We start from the raw sequence: 21,511 nt of genomic DNA on the forward strand, positions 1-21,511 counted from the left end.
CGACCGTGTCAAATGCAGCACTGAGGTCGAGTAGGACCAGCACGGATAATTTGCCTGAATCAGTACTTAAGCGAATGTCGTTTACAATCTTAATGAGCGCTGTCTCTGTGCTGTGATGCGGGCGGAACCCAGATTGAAAATTGTCAAAGTATCCGTTTGAGCTTAAGAATTTGTTCAGCTGGTTGAAGACAACTTTTTCAATTATCTTACCTATGAAGGGAAGATTTGAGATCGGTCTATAGTTGTTTAATATGGTCTTATCCAGATTGCTCTTTTTCAGGAGGGGTTTGACAACAGCAGTTTTCAGGGAGGTTGGAAAAATTCCAGAGAGAAGTGAGGCATTTACCACATCTAGGAGATCTGCTTCTAAACAGTTTAACACACTTTTGAAAAAAGATGTGGGAAGTGCGTCAAGGGCGCAGGTTGATGTTTTAAGGTGTTGAACGGTTTCTTCCAAATTTTTGCCATCAATTTCTTCAAAATCAGACATTGTAACTACTTTCTCAGGTTGTGGTGTGATCTGCCCGACCCCAGCGCTACTCAAGGATGTGCTGATCACCTTTCTAATATTATTGATTTTATCAGAGAAGAAAGATGCAAACTCACTGCACTTGCTGTCTGAGAGCATTTCACTGGGAATCTGGCTTGGGGGGTTTGTCAGTCTGTCTACAGTAGCGAAAAGAGTCCGGGTGTTGTTTAAGTTGCTGTTTATAATATTTGAGAAGAAAGTCTGCCTAGCTTTGCCTAGTTCCATATTGAAAGCATGGACGGTGTCTTTGTAGAAGACTATTACAAGCATTATTTTACACAATAAATAAACTTACCAAACCTCCATCTTATGTTGCCCTAGCTTCTGATGAACTTCATTCTTGGCTCACTTGCTAGAAAAGACAGATGCTGTAAACCAGTGTCTGTCTAACAGAACTGTGTAAGTGTATTTAAATTGTGTCTTTTTGAGTTTTAGTACTGTGTTAAACTGAGAAATCGCTTTGTATTTACTTCCGCTCTGTCACGTGGTGAAACCGTGTGTTGTATCGTTCCTTCGTTTGTTCTTGGGCTAGTTAATTTTTTTTGCTTTGTGTGCGCGTGTCATCTGAGGGCGGGGCCTGTTGAATTTAAGTAATAAGACACGTATTTAAAAAGCGTCTACCCACCGCGGCAGCGGTCGCGTGCAGCCCTCATCGCGTGAAGACCGAAGAGAGTAAAGACATTGACTCTACCTGCACATGACTCTGCCGAGCCCGGGACACAGACAGGGCACTTGAGTATTGCACTTCTTTTGTACCTTTTTTTGTTTTGTATCAACACTTGCACTTTTTGTCTTACTTGTTTTCTCTAATACTTAATCCTTTATTGTTTTCTTTAATGTTTCTCCTTATTTTCTTTCTGCTTCTCTTAAATATGTGTTTTAAAATCCTTTCTGTTATCAAAACACATAAATCATATGCCGCATGCCGAAGGCGACGCAATGCTAATAATCTTCACAATGTATCACTGCTAGCAACTGCCCCCTCTACTTTCCCAATAGGATTGTGGAACTGCCAATCTGCTGTGAACAAAGCTGATTTCATTACAGCTTTTGTTAAACATTCTGGTCTTTCCATTGTAGCACTTACAGAAACATGGATCAAACCAGAGGACTCTGCCACTCCCGCTGCCCTCTCCCATAACCACACTTTCTCCCACAGTGGTCTACTCATCCCCAAAGACTGGAAATTCAATCAGCTAACACCCATGTGTGACAACACCTCCTTCGAGTTTCATGCTGTTACTATCACCCACCCTGTTAAAAGTCATTTTATAGTTATATATCGTCCCCCAGGTCAGCTTGGACATTTCTTGGAGGAGCTGGATGTGCTTTCATCCTTCCCTGAGGATGGTACTCCCCTGGTGGTACTAGGTGCCTTCAACATCCACTTTGGAAAGCCACAGGCTGCTGACTTCGTCAACCTGACCGCATCATTTCTCCTCGAGCAGGTTTCCACATCAGCAACCCACAAGTTTGGAAACCATCTAGATCTGATCTTCACAAAGGTACTGCTCCACTCATCACTCTCAGGTCACCCCGCTGCACACGTCTGATCACTTCTTCGTCACCCTCGACCTCACTGCTCCGGATATCGAAGATGTCTTACCGATGGTCATCTTCCGGCACAACCTGCGGTCTCTCCCTCCCTCCTGTTTTTCCTCTGCCGTCTTCTCTGCACTCCCCCCCTCTGATGAGCTCTCTCTTTTGAATACAGACAATGCCACAGACACTCTGTGTTCCACGCTTTCATCCTGCTTGGACAACCTGTGCCCTCTTGCATCTGGACCAGCCCGTGCATCCCCGTCGGCTCCCTGGTTATCGGATGTACTGTGTGAGCATCGCGCCAGCCTCCGGTCAGCTGAGAGAAAATGGCGCAAGTCAAAAGACCCTGCAGACCTCTCTATCTACCTCTCTCTTCTTTCTCTGTAGATGTCACCTCTGCAAAAACAGATTACTACCACTCGAGGATCTGCAACTCTCCGGACTCTCGAACGCTCTTCAAAACCTTCTCTGCTCTCCTGTGTCCGTCTGCTCCCGCACATTCATCGGAGTTAACAGCTTCTGATTTTTTCGTTAAGAAAACTACTGCCATCAGCAGCCAGTTTTCTACGCCACCAACTGTCGAACCAGCCCACATCCCTGACACGTGTGTGCTCTCCGCCTTTTCTCCTCTGTCTGAAGCTGATATCTCCAAGATCATTGGCTCCAACCACCCTACCACCTGCCCACTGGACCCCATCCCCACCCATCTCCTCCAGGCCATCTCTCCAACGGTCATCAACGATCATCAACTCTTCATTCACCACTGGGACATTTCCCACAGCGTTCAAAGAGGCCCGCATCACACCGCTTCTAATGAAACCCACCCTGGACCCTACACTGCTAGAAAACTACAGGCCTGTCTCCCTTCTTCCCTTCATCGCCAAAGCCCTGGAGCGAGTTGTGTTCAACCAGCTCTCCTCCTTTCTCATGCAAAACAACCTCCTAGACAGCAATCAGTCTGGGTTCAAGACCGGTCATTCCACAGAGACTGCACTGCTCTCAGTCATCGAAGCCCTGAGACTGGCAAAAGCATCATCCATGTCATCTGTGCTCATCCTACTGGATCTGTCTGCTGCCTTTGACACTGTCAATCATCACATCCTCCTGGCTTCTCTTAGTGCTATGGGTGTCTCTGGAATGGCGTTGCAATGGTTTGAGTCCTACCTCTCGGGTAGGTCATTCAGAGTATCCTGGAGAGATGAGGTCTCTGCGTCCCAACAGCTCAACACGGGGGTGCTACAGGGCTCAGTGCTTGGACCGCTACTCTTCTCCATTTACATGACATCCCCCGACTAGGTCATTCAGAAGCATGGCTTCTCCTATCACTGCTATGCCGACGACATACAACTCTACTTGTAATTTCAACCGGACGATCCGACAATCGCTGCTCGCATCGCGGCATGCCTGAGTGACATCTCGCTTTGGATGAAGGATCATCACCTGCAGCTAAACCTTGCAAAAACAGAACTGCTTGTGATCCCAGCCAACCCAAAGATTCACCACAACCTTGCCATTCAACTAGGCTCATCAACGATTACACCGTCCAGCACAGCCAGAAACCTGGGAGTGGTAATCGATGATCGGCTTAACCTCACAAGTCATGTTGCCAGCACCACCCGGTCCTGTAGATTCATCCTCTACAACATTAGGAAAATTAGACCTTTCCTATCGGAGCACTCTACGCAAGTCCTAGTCCAGGCTCTTGTCCTGTCCAAACTGGATTATTGCAATGCGCTTCTGACTGGACTTCCAGCTTGCACAATCAAACCTCTCCAGATGATCCAGAATGCGGTGGCAAGAGTGGTCTTCAATGAACCGAAGAGAGCGCATGTAACTCCGCTCTTCATCAGGTTACACCGGCTCCCTGTTGCCGCCCGCATAAAGTTCAAAGCTATGCTCCTGGCCTACAAGACCAACACCGGATCTGCACCATCGTATCTCCACTCGCTAATGCAGATCTATGTTCCTGCCAGATCACTGCAGTCTGCAAAGGAACAACGACTAGTGGTACCAGCCCAAAAAGGAAAAAAAGTCACTCTCCCGTACCTTCTCTGGATCTGTTCCACATTGGTGGAATGATCTACCAGCTGCTACAAGATCAGCAGACTCGGTTGCCATCTTTAAAAAACGCCTAAAAACGCATCTCTTCCATCAACACGTCGCTGATTGATTTTTCCTAATTCTCTTCCCTTTCCTTCTTTACAATAAAAAAAACCTTACTAACCTCACTTTTCTTAGCTTGCTAGGCTTTAATGGACTAGTTTGATGCACTTATGTATTTTGTGGCCTATGTTGTTATAATTGCTTCCAATGTTTCCTCATCTGTAAGTTGCTTTGGATAAAAGAGTCTGCTAAATGACTAAATGTAAATGTAATGATGCTACGAATATTAGATATCTGACAAATCAACCTGGTCAATCCCTGTCTCTCTTTTCTCTGACTTCTCCTTCTTCTGTCTCTGAGTTAATCTTGAAATCCAACCTTCATCTTGTCGTCTTGACCCTGCTCTTACTCCTCTTCTGAAACTTTGCCATTCAGTTATCTCTGCACCTATATCTCACTTCATCAATGCATCTCTTATCTCTGCTATATTCCCTCTGCCACTCAAAACTGCTGCTGTTACCCCTGTTCTCAACCCAACCTTGATCCCTCAGTTTTCAAATCTACCCTTCATAGCTAAATTATTAGGAAGTACTGTTGCCTCCCAGCTCCAGTCTTTTCTAGTAAAAAATAATCTTTTTGATCCTCTTCAATCTGGTTTTCGCCCTCTACATAGTACTGAAACTGCACTAGTTAAGGTTTTGAATGATCTGCTTCGCTCTGGTGACTCTGGTTCTATGTCTATGCTCCTGGACCTCAGCTCTGCCTTTGATACTGTCCCATGAACTAATAATTTCTCGCCTTTCGGATGTGGGTATTTCCGGTGCTGCTCTTTCTTGGTTTTCTTCCTATCTCTCTGACAGGCTATTCTACATTTCACTTCAGGATTTCTGCTCACCCACTGTCCCACTGAAGCAAGGTGTCCCCCAAGGATCCGTTCTAGGGCCTTTATTATTCATAATTTATATAATACCTCTTGGTCAGATCCTCCGCCGTCACGGTTTTAATTATAATTTTTATGCTGACCACATTCAAATATATACTACCTGTACATCAACTCTATCTATTACACCCGACAAAATCTCTACTTGTGTGTGTAGTGGGCAAGACACGAGACAGTCAACTTTGTTGTTGAAGACAGCCCCAGAGGGGGATTTATTCAAAACACACGTGCAAACGTTAACCGGTGACAAGCTCCTCCACAATGGTGCCAGGTGGGAAGTCCGGTTCCGTGAAGGTGCGTAGTCGTGCTCTGTGGTGGTGATGGGGGTGGCTTTTCTTCCAGTCTTTGGTAGGGCCCTCGATCGTCAGGTGCTGGACTCTTTAAAAAGAAAGCAGAGAGCGACAGGGTCAATATCATCCAATTTGTGGAGTGGAAACTCACCCTCTCTCTGCTCTGTCCAGCTTTTATGTCTGCTGGGGATTAGTCGCCGGTGCTGACGATCGGCAGGTGGAGGCGTTGATTGCCTCTGTCTCCATGGCGACGCTGATTGGTTACAGCCTGACTCGCCACACTGTGCATGAAATAAAAGATTGGCTCCATTTAAAATTTCTAAAACTTAACATGGACAAAACTGAGATTATTTACCGCCGCCAGTCACTAATAAAATTCCTACCAATTTCACCTGTGAGATTGCTGGCTCTCATATCACACCATCTAGTACTGTTTAAAATCTCGGTGTTATCTTTGACTCCTCTCTATCTTTCCACTCTCACATTAATTCTATTACTAAATCAGCATTCTTTCATCTACGTCGTATCGCTCAGCTCCGTCCCTTCATTGGTATCTCAGACGCTGAAACTATCATCCATGCTTTTCTCACATCACGCCTTGATTACTTCAATGCACTTTTCATTGGCTTATCTGTTAGCTCCATTTTCAAATTGCAATATATTCAAAACTCTGCTGCTAGAATACTCACCCACACCAAGCGTTCTGCACATATCACCCCAATTCTGCATGATCTTCACTGGCTTTCCTGTGGCTTACCGTATTACATTTAAAATTCTCCTTCTCACTTTCAAAATCTCTGCATGGCTTGGCTCCCCCTTATCTCTTAAAACCTGCTCCTCCCCTACACCCCGGCTCGCACTTTACGATCCTCTGACTCTTGCCTTCTCGTTGTCCCTCAGCATTGCCTTGCTTCAATGGGGGGCCGATCATTTAGTGTTGTTGCACCCAAAATGTGGAACTCTCTCCCCCGATCTCTCTGTTCTGTTAACACTATTTCTGAATTCAAATCCATGCTCAAAACTCACTTATTTATGAATTTTTTTATTATATATATATATATGTATATATATATATACATATATATATATATATATGTATGTGCTGCCCCATTCACCTAATTCTCATCTACTGTTGTTTTGTCTGCTGTCTTTGTCAACTGCCTTTATTGTTGTTTGTTTATTGTAAAGCGTCCTTGAGCCCTGGAAAGGCACTATATAAATAACACTTATTATTATTATTATTATTATTACACTGATTTTCTGAAAGACTTCACAGACTTCTTATCAGACCTATTGGTTAACATTGATAAAGTACTAATTGTTGGAGGTTTTAATATCCACGTAGATAACACTAACGATGCATTAGCAGTGGCGTTTTCAGAACTACTACAATTTTTTGGAGTAACTCAACACATCAATAGACCCACTCATTGATTTAATCATACACTAGACTTGATTATTTTTCACGGTGCCGATCTAATCAATATAGATATTTTACTTCAAAGCGACGATGTCACTGATCACTATCTTTGGAATCGACCGTTTTACCTGTTATCAACAGGGTAGAACAATTACCTGGACTACTAAAAATAGTTTCACAAAGAGCTTTCGAGATCTGACTCCTTTAATAACCATACCAATAAATACAGACAGATCGCTTTATGACATGACCAGCAAATTGGGCACTATTTTATCTAATACATTAGAAGCTGTCGCACCTATGAAGTCAAAAAAGATTAATGAGAACAACATAGCACCATGGTACAATAGCAACACTTGCGCCCTTAAAAGAGAAACACGTAAACTGGAGCGCAAATGAAAACAAACCCAATTAGAGGTCTTTACAATTGTGTGGAAAGAGAGAGCAAACTGTTATAAAATGGCACTAAAAGCAGCAAAGTCTGAGCACCTTCTTAAACCTCATATAAACTAACAAAATAAAATACTTGGATTGTTTAAGTTAACAAATAAACAGACATCACATGACCTGGGGCCTGTACCATGAAGCTGGTTTAGGTGGCTAGCCAGCGATGTTTCAGTTTAGTTTGTGCCAACCTTGGGTTTTAGGTACCATGAGAGTAGCTCGGCTTTATTCGGTGTTCGTTGCCATGGTGTCTTACGCTGCACGGCTAACCTGCTCCGGGGCAGGCTATGTTCTGGATTCGAGATCTCAGACTGAAGAAGGAGAAGCAATTTAGCAGCAGAAGCGTACAGAACTGTGTAAGTGTATTTAAATTGTGTCTTGTTGAGTTTTAGTGCTGTGTTAAACTGAGAAATCGCTTTGTATTTACTTCCGCTCTGTCACGTGGTGAAACCGCGGGTAGTTTCGTTCCTTCGTTCGTTCTTGGGCTAGTTTCATTTGTTTGCTTTGTGTGCGCGTGTCATCTGAGGGCGGGGCCAAACGCCAGCTCTGTTATTTAAACGGAGATTAGTGTTCAATCTGTAGGAGAAGCAATTTAGCAGCAGAAGCGTACAGAACTGTGTAAGTGTATTTAAATTGTGTCTTGTTGAGTTTTAGTGCTGTGTTAAACTGAGAAATCGCTTTGTATTTACTTCCGCTCTGTCACGTGGTGAAACCGCGGGTAGTTTCGTTCCTTCGTTCGTTCTTCGGCTAGTTTCATTTGTTTGCTTTGTGTGCGCGTGTCATCTGAGGGCGGGGCCAAACGCCAGCTCTGTTATTTAAACGGAGATTAGTGTTCAATCTGTAGGAGAAGCAATTTAGCAGCAGAAGCGTACAGAACTGTGTAAGTGTATTTAAATTGTGTCTTGTTGAGTTTTAGTGCTGTGTTAAACTGAGAAATCGCTTTGTATTTACTTCCGCTCTGTCACGTGGTGAAACCGCGGGTAGTTTCGTTCCTTCGTTCGTTCTTGGGCTAGTTTCATTTGTTTGCTTTGTGTGCGCGTGTCATCTGAGGGCGGGGCCAAACGCCAGCTCTGTTATTTAAACGGAGATTAGTGTTCAATCTGTAGGAGAAGCAATTTAGCAGCAGAAGCGTACAGAACTGTGTTAGTGTATTTAAATTGTGTCTTGTTGAGTTTTAGTGCTGTGTTAAACTGAGAAATCGCTTTGTATTTACTTCCGCTCTGTCACGTGGTGAAACCGCGGGTAGTTTCGTTCCTTCGTTCGTTCTTGGGCTAGTTTAATTTGTTTGCTTTGTGCGCGTGTCATCTGAGGGCGGGGCCTGTTGAATTTAAGTAATTAGACGCGTATTTAAAAGGCGTCTACCCACCGCGGCAGCGGTCGCGTGCAGCCCTCATCGCGTGAAGACCGAAGAGAGTAAAGACATCGACTCTACCTGCGCGCGACTCCACCGAGCCCGGGACACCGACAGGGCACTTGAGTATTGCACTTTTGTATTATTATTTTTCTGTTTTGTATCAACACCTGCACTTTTTGTCTTACTTGTTTGCACTACTTAATCCTTTATTGTTATCTTTAATGTTTCTCCCTATTTTCTTTCTGCTTCTCTTAAATATGTGTTTTAAAATCCTTTCTGTTATCACAACACGTATATCATCTGCCGCATGCCGAAGGCGACGCAATGCTAATAACCTTCACAATGTATCACTGCTAGCAACTGCCCCTTCTACTTTCCCAATAGGATTGTGGAACTGCCAATCTGCTGTGAACAAAGCTGATTTCATTACAGCTTTTGTTAAACATTCTGGTCTTTCCATTGTAGCACTTACAGAAATGTGGATCAAACCAGAGGATTCTGCCACTCCCGCTGCCCTCTCCCATAACCACACTTTCTCCCACAGCCCTCGCATCACAGGAAGGGGTGGAGGCACCGGTCTACTCATCCCCAAAGACTGGAAATTCAATCAGCTAACACCCATGTGTGACAACACCTCCTTCGAGTTTCATGCTGTTACTATCACCCACCCTGTTAAAAGTCATTTTGTAGTTATATATCGTCCCCCAGATCAGCTTGGACACTTCTTTCATCCTTCCCTGAGGATGGTACTCCCCTGGTGGTACTAGGTGACTTCAACATCCACATTGGAAAGCCACAGGCTGCTGACTTCGTCAACCTGACCGCATCATTTCTCCTCGAGCAGGTTTCCACATCAGCAACCCACAAGTCTGGAAAACATCTAGATCTGATCTTCACAAGGTACTGCTCCACTCATCACTCTCAGGTCACCCCGCTGCACACGTCCGATCACTTCTTCGTCACCCTTGACCTCGACCTCACTGCTCCGGATATCGCAGATGTCTTACCGAGGGTCACCTTCCGGCGCAACCTGCGGTCTCTCCCTCCCTCCTGTTTTTCCTCTGCTGTCTTCTCTGCACTCCCCCCCTCTGATGAGCTCTCTCTTTTAGATACAGACAATGCCACAGACACCCTGTACTCCACGCTTTCATCCTGCTTGGACAACCTATGCCCTCTTGCATCTGGACCAGCCCGTCCATCCCCGTCGGCTCCCTGGTTATCGGATGTCCTGCGTGAGCATCGCGCCAGCCTCCGGTCAGCTGAGAGAAAATGGCGAAAGTCAAAAGACCCTGCAGACCTCTCTCTCTACCAATCTCTTCTCTCTTCTTTCTCTGTAGATGTCACCTCTGCAAAAACAGATTACTACCACTCGAGGATCTGCAACTCTCCGGACTCTCGAACGCTCTTCAAAACCTTCTCTGCTCTCCTGTGTCCGTCTGCTCCCGCACATTCATCGGAGTTAACAGCTTCTGATTTTTTCGTTAAGAAAACTACTGCCATCAGCAGCCAGTTTTCTACGCCACCAACTGTCGAACCAGCCCACATCCCTGACACGTGTGTGCTCTCCGCCTTTTCTCCTCTGTCTGAAGCTGATATCTCCAAGGTCATTGGCTCCAACCACCCTACCACCTGCCCACTGGATCCCATCCCCACCCATCTCCTCCAGGCCATCTCTCCAACGGTTGTGCCTGCTCTGACCCACATCATCAACTCCTCGCTCACCACTGGGACATTTCCCACAGCGTTCAAAGAGGCCCGCATCACACCGCTTCTAAAGAAACCCACCCTGGACCCTGCACTTCTAGAAAACTACAGGCCTGTCTCCCTTCTTCCCTTCATCGCCAAAGCCCTGGAGCGAGTTGTGTTCAATCAGCTCTCCTCCTTTCTCATGCAAAACAACCTCCTGGACAGAAATCAGTCTGGGTTCAAGACCGGTCATTCCACAGAGACTGCACTGCTCTCAGTCATCGAAGCCCTGAGACTGGCAAAAGCAGCATCCATGTCATCTGTGCTCATCCTACTGGATCTGTCTGCTGCCTTTGACACTGTCAATCATCACATCCTCCTGGCTTCCCTCAGTGCTATGGGTGTCTCTGGAATGGCGTTGCAATGGTTTGAGTCCTACCTCTCGGGTAGGTCATTCAGAGTATCCTGGAGAGATGAGGTCTCCGCGTCCCAACAGCTCAACACGGGGGTGCCACAGGGCTCAGTGCTTGGACCGCTACTCTTCTCCATTTACATGACATCCCTCGGCTCGGTCATTCAGAAGCATGGCTTCTCCTATCACTGCTATGCGGACGACACACAACTCTACTTGTCATTTCAACCGGACGATCCGACGGTCGCTGCTCGCATCGCGGCATGCCTGAGTGACATCTCGCTTTGGATGAAGGATCATCATCTGCAGCTAAACCTTGCAAAAACGGAACTGCTTGTGATCCCGGCCAACCCAAAGATTCACCACAACCTTACCATTCAACTAGGCTCATCAACGATTACACCGTCCAGCACAGCCAGAAACCTGGGAGTGGTAATCGATGATCGGCTTAACCTCACAAGTCATGTTGCCAGCACCACCCGGTCCTGTAGATTCATCCTCTACAACATTAGGAAAATTAGACCTTTCCTATCGGAGCACTCTACGCAAGTCCTAGTCCAGGCTCTTGTCCTGTCCAAACTGGATTATTGCAATGCGCTTCTGGCTGGACTTCCTGCTTGCACAATCAAACCTCTCCAGATGATCCAGAATGCGGCGGCAAGAGTGGTCTTCAATGAACCGAAGAGAGCGCATGTAACTCCGCTCTTCATCAGGTTACACTGGCTCCCTGTTGCCGCCCGCATAGAGTTCAAAGCTTTGCTCCTGGCCTACAAGACCAACACCGGATCTGCACCATCGTATCTCCACTCGCTAATGCAGATCTATGTTCCTGCCAGATCACTGCAGTCTGCAAAGGAACAACGACTAGTGGTACCATCCCAAAAAGGAAAAAAGTCACTCTCCCGTACCTTCTCTGGATCTGTTCCACATTGGTGGAACGATCTACCAGCTGCTACAAGATCAGCAGACTCGGTTGCCATCTTTAAAAAAACGCCTAAAAACGCATCTCTTCCGTCAACACGTCGCTGATTGATTTTTCCTAATTCTCTTCCCTTTCCTTTAAAAAAAAAAAAGAAAAAAGAAACTTACTAACCTCACTATTCTTAGCTTTTTATACTGTGCTAGGCTTTAATGGACTAGTTTGATGCACTTATGTATTTTGTTGCCTATGTTGTTATAATTGCTTCCAATGTTTCCTCATCTGTAAGTGGCTTTGGATAAAAGCGTCTGCTAAATGACTAAATGTAAATGTAATGTAAATGTAAACATATCACTCCATGGCTGAAATTCATTTTTGTCTTCATATTGTGGAAATCGCTTTATCCATTTATAATGCGATTGGTTTAGCCATGCTGACGTCACTCGTTCATGTGCACACGCGCGCAAACTAATCTTAGCTTCAGGATCAAAGCTTGAGTTGACAAAGAAACTCCAGGAGCTGCTTCATGGTACCAACAAAGCTTGATCACGTTGGTTTGGTTTTGTCAACCCAAAACTAATCCAATTACACTGAGTTTGTTCAGCTACATTCATGGTACAGGCCCCTGGTCTTGGATGAATATAAATCTGTGTTTCATCAGCATAAAAGTGATAGTTAAGGTTAAAAGATCTGAGTAGTTCACCTGGTGGATATATATATATATATATATATATATATATATATATATATGCTGAAGAGTAATGGATTCAGTACTGACCCCTGTGGGACATCAGTATATAAAGGACCAACCTAACAAAGGACCAAACACAAATTACCTGCGGTCAGTGAGATGAGACCTGAACCAGTCAAGAACTGTCTCTGACAAGCCAAATACAGATTCAAGATGGTTAAGTAGTGAAGGATTTTTATTGTGATTTTTATTGTGGTTTAAACGTGCTTTTACATTTAATATGCTTTATGATTTCATTATTGATCACTAACTGTGCATAATATGTTGAAAATATAACCAGTGTGTGAGTTGAGTTAAGGGCTGATTTTGAGTGAACTTTCTGTACCAGAATAATATGTGTGTGTGTGTAAAGATCAGATTACGCAGAGCTCGTCGGAATTTGGTGAGGTATGGGGTTTCATGCGATGCTCCACAAATGGTCGGGAAAAGCAGTGTGAGCTGGTTGGCTGAGGCACCACAAAGGAAAGAAAGCGGATTGGACGTGTTCCAACCCCCCAGCTAAGAAAAGACACCAGGAGAATTATAAATAACATGTAAAAATTGTTTATCTGTGTGGGTCCTTTTGTAAGACGTCGGTTCTTTGTGTGAGACGTGTGCGTCTGAGGCAACCCACCCAGCAGCTGTTGTATTTTTTAATCTTCTGATCAATAAACTTCAAGATTTTACTTTGACTGGCCTCTCTCCAATTCTGAACGCGCAGAACATTGAAGAATTGTTCAACAGTAGCAAAAAATGGTCAATGGTATCAAAGGCTGAGCTAAGATCCAATAGAATGAGAAGGGACAGAGAGCCAGAGTCAGAAGCTGTTAGCAAGGCATTAGTGACTTTGACCAACGCAGTCTCTGAAACACGAAACCTCTGGTTTCCAAAATCCAGATTGATGTGGTTCAAATAAGTTATTTTCAATTAAATGATTATTTAACTGTGCTGCAACTACACCCTCTAAGAGTTTCGCAAAGCAGGGTAGATTCGAGATTTTGAAGATTTCATGTCAGAGATTTGCTTTTTTTAAATGGGGGTAAGTCTTAAGTGCTGTAGGTTCAACACCAGTAGACAAAGAATCATTTATTTTAGCAAGCACTGAGGGACACAAATAGTCAAAGTATGATTTAAATCGACTACAGGGAAAAGGGTCAAGCATGCAGGTGGAGACTTTCTTATGAGAAACCTGCCTGCAGAGTGACTCAGATTGTACTGAAGTAAATTTAAGGAAAGGGGTACCAGAGAAGGTTTGTGGTCCAGAAGAACTACATATAAGTTTGCGGATATTAATAATATTCTCAGTGAAAGACTTTGATAAGATGCAGTCAAGGAGCTGGAAGCATCTACATTGAGTAAACTGTTAATTGTTTTAAAAACCTTTATAGGATTATTTTTGTTATTTTCAATAATACATTTATTTAAAGGCTCCTTTCATGGCACTCAAGGACACCTTACAAAATCCATTAAAAGACATTAAACAATAAACCAGCACAGCAACAACAGTTGATCACATAAAAAAACTGAGAGACTAGAACTGTTGCAAACTTATACAGGAAGAGAGTTCCATAAATGGGGAGCAGAATATCCAAAAGCTCGTGACCCCATAGAAGTTGTCCGAAATTCGTGGCAGATCAAGTGTAAGGTCAGAAGCAGATCTTAGAGTGTGAGGAGTGTGTATATGAAGAAGATCTTGAAGATATGAAGGAGCCAAATTATTATGTGCTTTGTAAGTTAACAGTGAAATTTACACAGAATTTAAATGGGAGCTTCTCTAAAATGTAACTTCTCTAAAACAGGAGAAATGTGTTCAAAAGTGGAAGTTTTGGTAATGACTCGAGCTGCAGCATTTTGTACTAACTGTATGAAGAGGTTTGGAAGCAAGCCCATAAAACAGAGCATTACAATAGTTGATTTGTGATGTTACAAGAGCATGCACAAGTAGCAGTACTCTTGAGTGAAAGGACAGGACCCAGATGATTTATATTGCGAATATGGAAGAATGCAGAATGGGCAACTCTGTTTCTGTGAGATTCAAAAGACAGAGTTGTGTCAAGAATGACACCCAAACTTTTGACCTGATTCGATAGAGGAACAGAACAGTTATCTATTACCATAGAAGAAATATTTGACTTAGCTATTGTATTTTTTGAACCAACAAGAAGTAGTTCTGTTCTACTGCTGTTCAATTTTAGAACATTACTTGAAAACCAATCTTTTAATTCATTTAAACACTCACCGAGAGCAGAAGAGGGAAACTTTGAAGAAGGTTTAGAAGACAGATATAGTTGGGCATAACAATGAAAATGAATATCATATTTACTAAAAATGCTGCCAATAGGCAAAAGATAAATAATACACAGAATAGGTCCTAAAACAGAGCCCTGGAGAACACCAGTGACAACATAAGTGGGTTTTGATTTAAACTGTTTAAGTTGTACAAATTGAATGCGATCTGTGAGATAGGAACGAAACCAGCTTAAAGCCATACCAGTAATTCCAATAAATTCCAGCCTGCTCAAGAGTATAGGATTTTAAATGGTGTCAAATGTTGCACTAAGGTCAAAAAGTATAAGTATGGATAAAAGACCTGCATCAGCCGCTAGTAATAGATCATTAGAAATCTTTACAAGTGCAGTTTCAACACTGTGAAGAGCACGAAACCCTGATTGAAACTGGGTGAATCAACAGAAAAATCGAGGTGAATCAAAAATTTTCACAAACGTATAAAAATTGTGTGCAGTCCGGGCAGGTGAATAAGACACAAAGAACTAATAAGGTAATCTAAAAGCTAAAAACTTTCAATGTTCCTCAGAGCAGCGGCTACTAACAACGCCAGTATTCACTCCACCGGATGGTCCAAAAACAAAGCATAAATGATACATGAGTAAAATATAGATCTTGCAGTATTAATAGCCAGTGGCGGTTTTAGGCACAGGCGAACCGGGCAGTCGCCCGGGGCGGCATTTTTTCATGTCACGTGGGGGGCGGCACCGGCACGAGCAGTAAAAGAAACTCTGGGCCGCCGCAAATCGGTTATCTATTATCTTTCATTCATTCATTGTGTGGGGAATTGGCAAATTGGCGCCCCTGTATGCTGAAAAGATAAAGGTATGCAAATATAATGTTCTCTCTGTGTTATGATTACTGTATCTATGTTGCCAGGTTGTGTGAAAAGATACTGTTTAGCCTAGTCGTTAGAGCGCCCGACTCTCATTCGGACAGACGCCGGTTCGAGGCCCGCGCAGGGCAGGTAGAACCGACAACACTTATACAACAAATTTGGTTTTAAGTCGACAAACGAGATCTAATTTCACCATAATATTGTGCTTTGCAACAAAACTGTTACAAGTTCAGTTATTACGATTTATTTCCATCAGTTGGGTTAACGTAAGGTCCCGTAATGAGCAAACAGAATTTTCCAATCTTTAGCTAGTTTCTAAGACGAACATAACCTTTGCTATTTATTTGCTACATCACACATGTCATGAATATGAAGGTTTTATGCATGTTTATGACAACTGTCATTAAGTGTCATTCGCTCAATTATGACATTTTTAATGCAAATATTGTTTGTTTGAGGTCTTTGTTGACAACTTTACATTAACCAATACATCTTAACCTGTCATAATTGTCATAAAAACATGACATAGCAGATTAATAATTGAATGTAAGACACTACTTAGCTGGTGTTTCGCCATTTAACCATATTGCCTTAGAGACACTTCTGCACGCGTCACAGTTGTTTTATTTGACAGAACAAACATTTTACTTGTACGGTCAACAGAAAGTTGGCCATCCCATTGCTCACCCCCTATCAACCACGACAAACAATATAACATACCGGATATAAAGGAAACGGAAGTGAACACAACAAAACACGTGATTACAAATAACCAATAAGAAGATAAATGAATTAAGGTTTTTCTGTCATATTGGTTTTGACATTGGCTGTCATGAGGCCATTATAACTGTCATGAATCTTTTTCTGTCCACTTTTTTTCCAGTGGTACAAATTGAATGTCAGTAAAATATCATTAAGTGTTAATACTCTGTCAAATTGTTTTATAACAATGTCATGTATACTTTTCTTGACCTCAACTACAGTGGTACAATTAAATTTTAATGACAAATTCAATTTGTACCACTGTAGTTTAGGTCAAGAAAAATATGACATAATTTAGTTTTTTCGAGGGGGGGGGGCGCTCAAAGATGTTCTCGCCCGGGTTGCAATTCAATGTAGAACCGCCACTGTTAATAGCCACTCTATAAAGTGCCATACAGTCTCTCTTAGCATGGTAAAACACATTTAAACCAGTGCAGCGCCACCTTCGCTCCAGTTTACAACAAGCAACCTTCTGCAAACGCAAGTCATCATTTTACCAGGGGGCCGACTGTACAAATTTATTTTATTTATTTAAAAGAGACAATGCATATGGATAAACATAGCTTTTCAGCAATGTACATATGCCAAAATTAGCCCCCAGTCTATTTTACATTTGTAGTCCCATGTGCGGTCATCAATCAATACCTAGTAACACAGCTAAAACATTTAATTTAAACATGATTCAACTTAATTTAAAAGACACACAATGAACAGCAACATATAGGAAATGACACAATTAGTAAACAGGGCATCTAATATGGCATACTCATACATGACGGATACACACATATACACATACATAGTAAAGTGCTACTTAAAGTACAATAAGTGTATTATCAATTTCTTAAAGTGCTATTAGATGCTGCAAAATGCTGAATCTAGTTTGGTATACATACATACACTTATAAAGTAGTACAGTGAACCGTATCCAGTTATCTAAATTACAACAATTATCATTAGTGGGCACATGTTTGATTTGTTTTAAGCCATTGTTTAAGTTGGTTCTTAAAACTGGGGAAGGTCGGGCTTTCTCTCACGGCAACCGGTAATTTGTTCCAGATCTCTGTCCCCTTAATTGATAGTACATATTGTCCAAATGCTGTATGTCTGTGAGGCACCACACAGTCACCTCTTGTGCAAGCCCTGGTTACACTTCTGCCTCCGTCCGTTGTTTTCACTTTAATGTAGTCACTTAGTGGGGGTGGGGCGAGACCATGTAAGGTCTTATATATAGCACAGGCATATTTGAGCTTTAAGAAATTTGCAAAGCTTAGTAGGTTATATTTTTTTTAATATTAAGCAGTGATGATATGCCAGTGGTTTCCGGTCTAAAATCTTTAGTGCTTGTTTGAAAAGTGACTCAGAGTTGTGGCGCTTGTAAGTGACCAGTTTGCAAAGCCATATTCCAGATGAGAAAGGATCATAGAGTGAAGAAACATTCTGGCTACTTTATGTGACAGGGATGGTCAAATGAATCTTAAATTAGCAAGATTAAATTTAACAGTTTTTGATAAGCTTTTTAAATGATTTTTAAAAGACAGTGTTGGATCTAATACAATGCCAATGTGTTTGAATTCGTATACTAACTGTAGTTATACATATTTGAGCGAGTCACTTCAATGTGCCACTTCGAAAACATCATACAGACTGTTTTTTTTTGGGTTCAGTAGTAGACATGATTTAATGAGCCACTCTTGTACATGGCTCAATACAGATGTAAGTGACTGAGAGGCTTCTTGAACAGTTTTTGCATGTGTAAAAATTACTGCATCATCTGCATACATTAAAATATTGGTTTTTTGGCATACAGTAGGCAGGTCGTTAATGTATAAAGAAAAAAGAATAGGGGCAAGTATGGAGCCTTGTGGAACCCCTACTGGACATTCTAAATAGCGAGATTTTATGTTGTCAATAGAGACACAGTGTATTCTATTAGCTAAGTACGAGTTCATCCAGCTGATGGCTTGTTCGGAGAAATTGAAATGTGTTAATCTAGATAGGAGCATCTGATGATTGACCGAATCAAAAGCCCTTTTCATATCTAGGAAAACAGCACCAACAACAGGATGAGTGTCTAATGTAAGTTTGACCTTTCCCATAAAAACATTAACAGCTGTTTCAGTTGAATGATGAACACGAAAACCAAATTGCATTGAATGCAAAGAGGAGCCGCATATATTTAGATGCTTTATTAATTGTTTTGCTATCCATTTTTAGCTATCCATACTAAAGACTCTTTAAAAAAATGTGTGTCTAATCCAAACTGATCCTTGGCTTTGGAATTATTTAACTCATCAATGATGGATGCCACCTCTGGTTCCGTAATTTCTTCTATCATAAATACAGGCTTTGAACGGTTTACCAGAGAAGAGACACATTCAGGTGTGATGAATAATTGACATATTTCTTTCGATAGAATTTTTAAAACTCAGACGCTAAAGTGAGTGCATCTTTTACCACTACATTATTGATTTTAATTTCAGTTAATTTATCTTGTTTATTCTGTTTGCCAGTTTTTGGCAAATTGTCATTTGTTCTTCTATGCCTCACCTTTTTTATAAATGATGCCATAACCATTTTAACCTTGCTATGGAACATGACACTATTGTCTCTAATATCTTCGCTTTCGATTAAATCAGACCAATCCTGCCCATTCAGGGCTATTTCCAGGTTTTGATGTTGACTTTTAGGGATTATATTATGAAACAGAGAATTATTTGAGACGATGGAGTTACAAGATCGTGTTTTAGTTAATTTTCATGAAAAAAAGATTCCATTATGATCAGACTGTCATGATTCTGCCTAATCTTGTCTTGGTTTTCTGGTCTAGGGGCAGAATCAGGACAGACCCACGTGTTTTATGTGGAGAGAAACATATTATGGTCAATCAGGACATAATATGTGTTCTCTCCAGTCTCGACATTGGCCCCGCCCCTCTCGTATTGCTTTCCTCCTGTGTCTCATTACCCACACCTGCCCATTGTTATCTCCTTTGTTAGTTTTCCTATAAGATACCCTCATGTCTATTGTCTTGTGCTCGTTCTTTATACTTGTACTTCCTGTACATGGTCCCTGCTAGTGTGTATAGTTCAAGTTCCTAGTTCCCGTATCGTGTATGTTTAGTTCAAGTTCCTTGTTTGTATTTCTAGTAGTTTGTTTTTCTAGTAGTTGCCCCCATGTGGGAAGTATTTGTTTTCTGTTTTTGAATTTAGTTTAGTTATTGTTTTCCCCATCTAGGGTGTTTAAGTTTTGTTCCTGTTTTATTATTAAAACTCTTGTTAACCCCGTCATCCCCTGTGTCTGCCTGCGCTTGGGTTCTCCTCTGTGATTCATAACACAGACAAACCAGTTAAAAGATTATAGGTTTTAATAATTCTTTCAGGTTTGTTTGTAAAAATTAGGTCTATTGTTGTTTTAGAACGATTAGTTATTCGGGTTGGCTTTTTGATTAATTGTTCCAAATTAAAATAGTCCGTTGTGTGTTTAAAGTTTTTCCTTTCTTTCTTATTATCCCAGTTAACATTAAAATCACCTTTTAAAATTAACTCTTTTTTCAAATTAGCAAGATTGATAAGGGTTTTAAGATCACTATAAAAATCTATTTTAGCTGATGGTTTACGACACATGCATATGACTGTGAAAGTCATTTCTTTAGAAAGTATAATCTCTACTCCTACACAATCAAGGTTAATGTCATCAGACCATACAATCTCATTACATCTAAGGCTGTCTTTAACATATAATGTAACCCCCCCGTCTGTGACCGGTTGCATGAAGGGGGAACCGAACTCGGGTCCCTGGCATTCAAAGTGTGAGGTATTACTCACTGAGCTAGACCCCAGGGTTTAAACCCAATCACAGAAGATCAAAAGGTCAGGAGGCTTTAGTGATAAAAATGAACACTACTCTTTAGACACAAAGGTTCAAAACAAAACTTGGCAAGCCGTGCTTCCAATAAACAGAGTAACATAAAAGTAGACTCGAGGGTCCAAAACATCAACATAAGAACACTTAAAGTCAAAACTGTTCAACAGCAAGAAATAAGGCATAAACATCTCAAGACTGAACACAAAAGCAGAGAACAAACAAACTTATAAAGGGGCAAACACAGGTGTATACAATTTGGTGATGAGGTGCTGAATGAGGCAATGTTGACCTCTAAAGGCCTGGAGCAGCCAGAGTCCATAATGTGGGTGCCATCACCTATTCTGAAGGCACCTGGCAGGAGGTTCAGGGAGAGCGACCCCTGCAGGCCAGGGTGAAGAAATAGTCTTCAAAGAACAGACACGTTATAGGAGCCCCTTCCCTAGGAACGACTCCCGACGTTCCCCTGATGATTTCTTCTGGCCTGCCGAAACTCAGAGATGAGGGTCCTCTGGACCATAGCCTTCCCAGTCGACCAGGTATTGTACTTTCCCGCGCACCCGTCGGCAATCCAGCAATCTATGAACTGTAAAAAAAACTGGTTGACCCTCAATGATGCGGGGTGCTGGCCGAGACTTCCTGGCAGAAGAGACAGTGGAACAGAGTACAGGTCTTGGACAAGAAACATGAAAGGTGGGGTGAATCTTCATAGACCTGGGAAGTAGGAGTCGATAGGAGACTGGGTTGATCTTCCTGGTAATCTTAAAGGGACCAATGTAACGAGGAGACAGCTTGCGGGATTCCACCCGTAGGGGTAGATCTCGGGTAGAGAGCCATACTCTTTGCCCTACGCGGAGTATCGCACCAACTCTCCGACGCTTGTTAGCCTGTCTCTGTTGTAGTTGGTTTGCTTTAATGAGGGCTGCCCGGGCTCTCTGCCAGGAGTGCCGATATCTGCGCACGAACTGTGTGGCAGCTGGATCCTCGGTCTCTGGCTCCTGTCCGGGAAACAGAGGGGGGGGGAAACCAAACAGGCACTCAAAAGGAGACATGTGTATGGATGAGTGGAACAGGGTATTAGGTGCAAACTCTGCCCACATGAGTCGAGGAGTCCAGGTTGTCTGATTGTTGGACACGAGACACCTCAATGTCCTCTCAATGTCCTGATTAACTCTCTCGGTCTGGCCATTAGATTGGGGGTGAAACCCGGATGACAAACTAACAGAAGATCCTATGAGCTGACCAAATGCCCTCCAGAACCGGGAGGTAAACTGTGGCCCACGATCAGAGACCATATCTTGGGGAAAGCCGTGGATTCTAAAGACATGTCTCATCATTAATTCGGCAGTTTGTTTAGCTGTGGGAAGTTTGGGTAGGGGTTTGAGACGACAT

The sequence above is a fragment of the Barbatula barbatula genome (genome assembly GCF_947034865.1).
Source record: "Barbatula barbatula genome assembly, chromosome: 18".
Lineage (NCBI taxonomy): Eukaryota > Metazoa > Chordata > Actinopteri > Cypriniformes > Nemacheilidae > Barbatula > Barbatula barbatula.